The sequence below is a fragment of the Leptosomus discolor genome, chromosome 5 (assembly GCF_034619465.1).
Source record: "Leptosomus discolor isolate bLepDis1 chromosome 5, bLepDis1.hap2, whole genome shotgun sequence".
NCBI classification, from domain to species: Eukaryota; Metazoa; Chordata; class Aves; order Leptosomiformes; family Leptosomidae; genus Leptosomus; species Leptosomus discolor.
This window is the reverse complement of record NC_141395.1, coordinates 49,114,573-49,121,436: the sequence shown is the minus strand read 5'-3', so window position 1 is coordinate 49,121,436 and position 6,864 is coordinate 49,114,573.

Here is a 6,864-nt window from a genome sequence, read left to right as displayed (position 1 = left end):
CCATCAGTGAGACTCAAATGGGCTATGTGAACCGCAAAGTAAAATTTCCTTTTCCTTCACCCACTATTGAGGCCAAAAAATTATATTTCTTATCTGTAAATGGCAGTGTTATGCACATGAGTGATATGCCTTGTTGCTGGGAAGCTCCTTTAAAATCATTCTGGAATGAATATTAAGACAATTTATAATGAGTGGAGTCACAAAATGAGAATGAATTCCTGTTTCTGACTCAGTATTTCTACTCAGGATTTGGGATTTTTCTCGATCAAAATATACATGATTTCTAGATCACCTGGTGACTGAAGACCTGGTTTTGCCATAAAAGTAGCAATGACAGTCTGTAGAGCTACCTGAAGTCAAGTGCAATTGAGGCTGGGGGGCATCTGCATTAATTGAATCCACAGCCAGATGAGAGATTAAAATCCCATTTTTAATTAGAAGTAGAGTTTGAAATTATTTCACAACATGCCTCTTGCAGTGGGAAAAAATGTAATCATAATTTGCTTTGGTTTCCACTGCATGCAGTTGTTTACGCAGAAGGATTGTAAGCAACGCTTATCATCGAGCTTAGAAAGTTGATGGTGCAGCCAGTTTTTGATGTCCTTTAACTGCTTTACTGACCATTTTTAAAATATGGCTTCAGAGATCATTATGCAACTATATACAAGAACCAATAATGTCAGCGTGCCATAACAACAAGTCACCATGGTTTGATTTCAAATACTGCTGTGCATTTAATAGCTTCCTGCATGCTTTGAATTTTTGTCCCAACAGTGATTGTATTTTGGAGCACAAATTAGTAGATTATTATTGATAGTTCATGTGTTCAATTAAAAAAATGTGCATACTGCTTGAGACTTTCAAGTGGAATTTCTCTTTTCTCTGGAAAGCCTACTGCAGTGTCTAAAAAACATACACAGAAAACGCATTTTGTAGTGGGTCCAACTCTGCTGGTGTTTAGTTCATTGCTTTTCCTTCACTACTTCCCTGACACTTTCGTGTCAGGCTGTATTCTCACAAAAATAAGATTTTTAATTAGGGATCTCTAAACCATGTGTGGAAAAAAATCTAGGTGGCAAAAATTATACTGGGTCCCTGTTTTTATTTATTTATTATAAAATCAATTTTTAATGGTAGCACACAAGAGGTATTGTGGAGGACAAATAATAATTATATGCAAAACAAATGCTAAAAATATTTGTTCCATAATATTTTTAAAGAATAAGAATATACAAGTCTATTTGTAGGTAATTCCACCTTAAAGCTGAACAGACTTTGTAGAAGTTTTACTTTTGGCACTACTTCGTACTCCTGTATAGTTTGATTTAATTTGGTGAGCTTAACTATGATAAATGTAAATAAAGTTCAGCCTCTTATTAAAGTTTCAGTAGCATTTGCTTTTACATATTGAAAAATAATCAACAGAAATTATACCCCTCTGGCACAAAGCAGATATTATTGTGGACAAAATCTGTTACATGTATTATAAAACCGACAAAAGTCTGTATAAAACATCTTGAAAGTTAAACTCTGAAGGGAACAATAAGGCTAACTATTCCCTATATTTCAATTTCACTATATTAGTGTAAAATATCCTAGGAGGATTCAAAGGCTTCAGCTTCTTTTGCATTTTCAATTGTTATCCATAAACACACAAAAAGGGGGATATAGTTGATTCAATCAAGAGTGGATATAGATCACAAAATTTGAAAACCTTTAGTTCTCTCTTCTACATTCTTATATGTCTCCTATATTACACTTCTAGGTGATTTTACCTTCTCTTAACCATGCAAAAGCTATAGTGTTTCAAAGCTGCAGATTAGTGATGGTGGCAGCTTATTCCTTTTGGTTATCTACAGCACCATCTTAGTGTCTTGAGGCATAAAAGAATATTATCTGTGTGACAGTTATGGCTAGAGCCATCTATACTGTTCATGCTATCAGCACTCAAAGAGCTCAGAATAGAAATCACTCAGTTTAAGACATCTTCTGTAGTTTCATTAAAAGCTTAAAATCACAACGTACTGCAAGTTATGACTAAGGTTATACGAAAATTTCAGTAAACCCACAATGTGGAAAAGTGTATATGAAGTTGGGGTGGTTAGAACAGAATTGCTAATCGTTTGTAAAGCCAGTTGACCATAAGCAAGACAACCTATAAATCTGCTTTCCTTCTTTACTTAATTTTCATCACAAATAATGTGCCACTCTGATTGCATGAAATCATCAGAAGTGTCTTCAATTACTGTGTGCAGCCTCTGATCAAAATGACTTCCTCTATTCTCAATCTGGGGGATGATGGGGAGGAAAACGGGAGGAGGGGGGTGAGAAATGCACAGCTAGTTATGTATTACAAATGTCAGGTTACTGTGAAAGTGTATATATTCATATTTAATAATTTCTAAGCTGGAGTTGTGATTGTAATAATGGCTCATTCATATCTGCATTTCATTTAAATGCACTGTTTTGACTCACTGAACATTTGTCAAAGATATTATAGCTAAACTTTTTCACATGACCACTGAGGTAATGACAGCATTACATTACCAGAAAACTGCATGACTTGCTGATACTTCCATTTTCCTCAGCAGCTTATGAAATAATCAAAATGTGTGCATGAAATGGCGGCCTGTTCTGAATTTATTTTAATACAGATAGGCTTATACAGAGAAATGAAGAAGAGTGTAGGACCTCAGACACAAGAGACAATGACTACGCACAAAGCTGAATTTTACTAGCAGGAAAGATGGATATATGGGTATTAGACTTTTCATAGCTATAGGAAGGATAATCTTTCAATCAGATTAATGAGAAAATATATTGCATGGGCCCTACAGCACTTTTTGCTTTCCAGGCTAATACGTGATTTAAATCCCAAAAGTACATTTTCAGCATTACAATATCCTTTGATAATAATGTCGCTTGCACAAAGACAGATAAAAATAAAACAGTCCCCCTTGATTTCCCATTTTAGATTTGAAGTATATTTTCTGTTCTTTGCCTGCAATGAAGTGAATTCTATTGAGAAGAGTCACATTTAATAAGACAAAGAGAATTTTCTAATTATGCTACCTGTCAAGATTGGAATCTATGGGATTGCAACTGCAATTGAAGAAACAGAGGAAGCAATTGCATATAGTCCGGTTTACTTTGGTGTATGATTACTATTTGCACTTAGATATTGCTAAATGTAAATCAAGCACACACACAGAAGCATGCTTTGAAGTAAACACTAAAAGGCAAGTCTCAAAATGGATTGTATAGTCCTCATTTCAATTTTCAGTATGCAATTTCCCAAGCTTCCCTAATTTATCTATAGAAAAATAGTAGAATCTTGTGAAAATGAAAGACTTTTAAATTACGGAGTCACACAAATATACAGTGGGCCAAATGATAAATATAATTAAAGCATGAATTACTGATGGAATAAGAATGTATATGCATAATTATGCTAGGTGAAGCATTTATGCATCTTTCTGAAGGAAAGCAAGTACTGTAGCAGTGAAGACAAGCAAAAGCCAATTAAAACTAATGCAATAGGAAAAAATACTTCTCCCCATACAGTTTCTTATAGTTTTTACAGAGCTCATATTAGAAACATGCAAACGTTAAAGTAAATCTTGCTGTTATAAATGGAGTCCTGAAAGTTATCATACGCTGTCCTTTCAGGGTCCCTGGGGAACTGTTCAATGTGCCCCATCAGACATTACTCTTATTTGCAGCATTGCAATCTTGGAAACACTATGGCACATTAGACAAGGAAAATAAATATTGTGTTCTTGATGGTTTCCTTCGTATTACAAGTTTAGACAAATCTGTGGCACACAATCAATTATTAGAAATATTTTATACGAATAATAAATTAGCTCTTTTATTGGCTTCATCACTTTTTTTTTTATTAAAACAGTGTCTGGTAGGATGATGCAGATTATTACCATGTGTAAAACAATTGGCATAATATACGCCTCCAACAAGCCTTTTCTGTTGTTTTTTTTTGGTATGTATGTATGCGTTCATACACATATATGTATATATATATACACACATGCTTATGTAAATATACACATGTACACACACACAGATATATATAGGCACACACACACATATAAAATCTAATGCAAAAAATGCTTTATTTGGTACTGAAACACAATTGTAATTTATTTTCTCTCATTTGGTTTTATGCAAGCTGCAGACTGACTTTTCAACTACTTGGTTTAGATCTCTATTTAGACGCTTCTGTGGTATTTATTCAGAGAGGGAAGAAAGATGGCCACATCATTTTATTTTCTTTAAAAACATTTAAGTTCTGTAGATGTTTTTTCGTAACTCTCAAGTGGTGTCTTTTTTGAGCGCTATTAAATATCTTATTACTAAGCTACAGATTTAAACATTTACAGTAGAAAGACTACTAAAAATTCATAACTGATTTGAGCATTCTAGTCTGGCTCAGGTTTCTGAATGCATAAATATGCAGCATACTCAGTTCCAGACCAAATATTTGGTGTCATCATCCGCCCATATGACAACAGCAGAGCATAAAATAAACAGGGCTGCAATCTCCTTTCACATCCATACCATAGGAGCTTCAAAATTTTGAATTATAGATATGTTAGACCAGCTGCCAGCAGCCTCAATGATAGGCTGCTGATATGCCAAGATTCTTCCCCCCTCCAAATGGTGTTACCATTTTCACATGTCTTCCACATTTATAATTGGTTACCCAAGCAGGAGATGATGTGACCAAAGGTAGATTAATTCAGCTAAATGCCTTCTGTGGCCAAAATTTTCAAAAGCGGGCATGTTAAGTTGCAGCAGGAAAATTATGCTGACCCTGTGATCCTGAGATAGGGTAGATCTTTTCCGGCTTCAGCATTGTCCTTTCAAAGGAACATACAGGGTTCGTGTACTGAGCTTCTTGCCCTCTGTCACTTCTGAAGCCTCTCCTCCTTCATGCAGAGATCAGAGCGATTTTTGTACCTTGCTGTACAAAAACACCCATGAAGTGACCTTAAAAGGAAACATTGAGAGCAGGGTTGCAGAGGCTTAGAGCTTCACAGAAATATAAGAGAATGAGAAGGTGCTTTTTAACATGCTTTCCCACTTCTAGTTGTCCATGGAAGATGGTCTTTTTTTCTTTTTTTTTTTTTTCCCCTGATGATCACTTGATTGCTGTGGCTGCTATGTCTATGTATTTCCATTCAACGGCAGGTAAGCCATTCAGTTTCCTCAGTATTTATGAGCCTGCCTCTCAAGAGGACTGGTAGGACATACTCCTATCACCTGCAATACCAACAAAAAAAGTAGAATGAAGTCACTCATTCAATAAACGGCTGCTGTTTCCATGAGAATTCCTTTGGGAATTCTCTGTAAATTTGAACATGGTCAAGATTAGGCCCAAGATTATCAGTCTAGGTACTTCTGCAGAACAGAGATACTTCATAGCTGCAGCTGATATTCCTTAGCCCTTCTCTTCAATTACATGTGGACATATGTTTTTCACACAATGTTTGCCTCAAATTCACAATTTCGCAAGGACGTACAACACAGTGTATTGTCCCTTGCAAAGGAACGCTTCCAGAAGCAATTGTAAAGATGTCACCAATTGCATAAAGTCAAGAACAGCTACCAGTCATGACCAATGTAGGTTCAGCCACATCGCTGGCTCATATTCAGTTTTTCATCCACCGACATTCCAAAGTTCTTCTTTGCAGGGCTGCTCTCAATCCACATTGCCCAGCCTATGTCTGTGCTGGGGATTGCCCCGACCCAGGGGCAGAACCTTGCACTTGGCCTTGTTGAGCTTCATGAAGTTCGCATGGACCCAGCTCTCCAGCCTGTCCAGGTCCCTCTGGATGGCCTCCCTTCCCTCCAACGTGTTGACCTCACCACACAACTTGGTGTCATCAGCAAACTTGCTGAGGGTGCAGTCGATCCCACTGCCCATGTCACTGACAAAGAGGTTGAACAGCACCAGTCCCAATACCGACCCCTAAGGAATGCCACTCATCACTGGTCCCCGCTCGGACATCGAGCCATTGACTGTGACTCTTTGAGTGTGACCATCCAGCCAATTCCTTATCCATGGAGTGGTCCAACTGTCAAATCCGTGTCTCTCCAATTTAGAGACAAGGATGTTGTGCGGGACAGTGTCAAATGCTTTGCACAAGTCCAGGTAGATGACGTCAGTTGTTCTTCCCTTATCCACCAATGCTGCAATCCTGTCGGTACCTGCCACCAAATTTCTTCAGGCATGATTTGCCCTTAGTGAAGCCACGCTGGCTGTCACCAATCACCTCCTTATTTTCCATGTGTCCTAGCATAGTTTCCAGGACAGTCTGCTCCTTAATCTTGCCAGGGACAGAGGTGAGACTGACTGGCTTGTAGTTCCCCGAGTCTTCCTTTTTTCCCTCTTAAAATATGGGGGTTATGTTTCCCCTTTTCCAGTCAGCATGAACTTCACCTGACTGCCTCGCTTCTAAGATATGATGGATAGTGGCTTGACCATCCACCAGTTGCCTCAGGACCTGTGGATATATCTCATGAGATCCCATGGACTTGTGTACCTTCAGGTTCTTTAGATGGTCTCGAACCTGGTCCTCTACAGCAGACAGCTCTTCGTTCTGCCAGTCCCTGCCTTTGCCTTCTGCAACTTGGGAGGTGTGGCTGGAGAACTTGCCAGTAAAGACTGAGTCAAAAAAATCATTGAGTACCTCAGCCTTCTCCATATCCCGGGTAACCAGGTCTCCCGTTTCCTTCCAAAGAGGGTCCACATTTTCCCTCATCTTCCTTTTATCACCAATGTACCTACAGAAGCTTTTCTTGTTGGCCTTGACATCCCTGGCTAGATTTAATTCTATCAGGGCT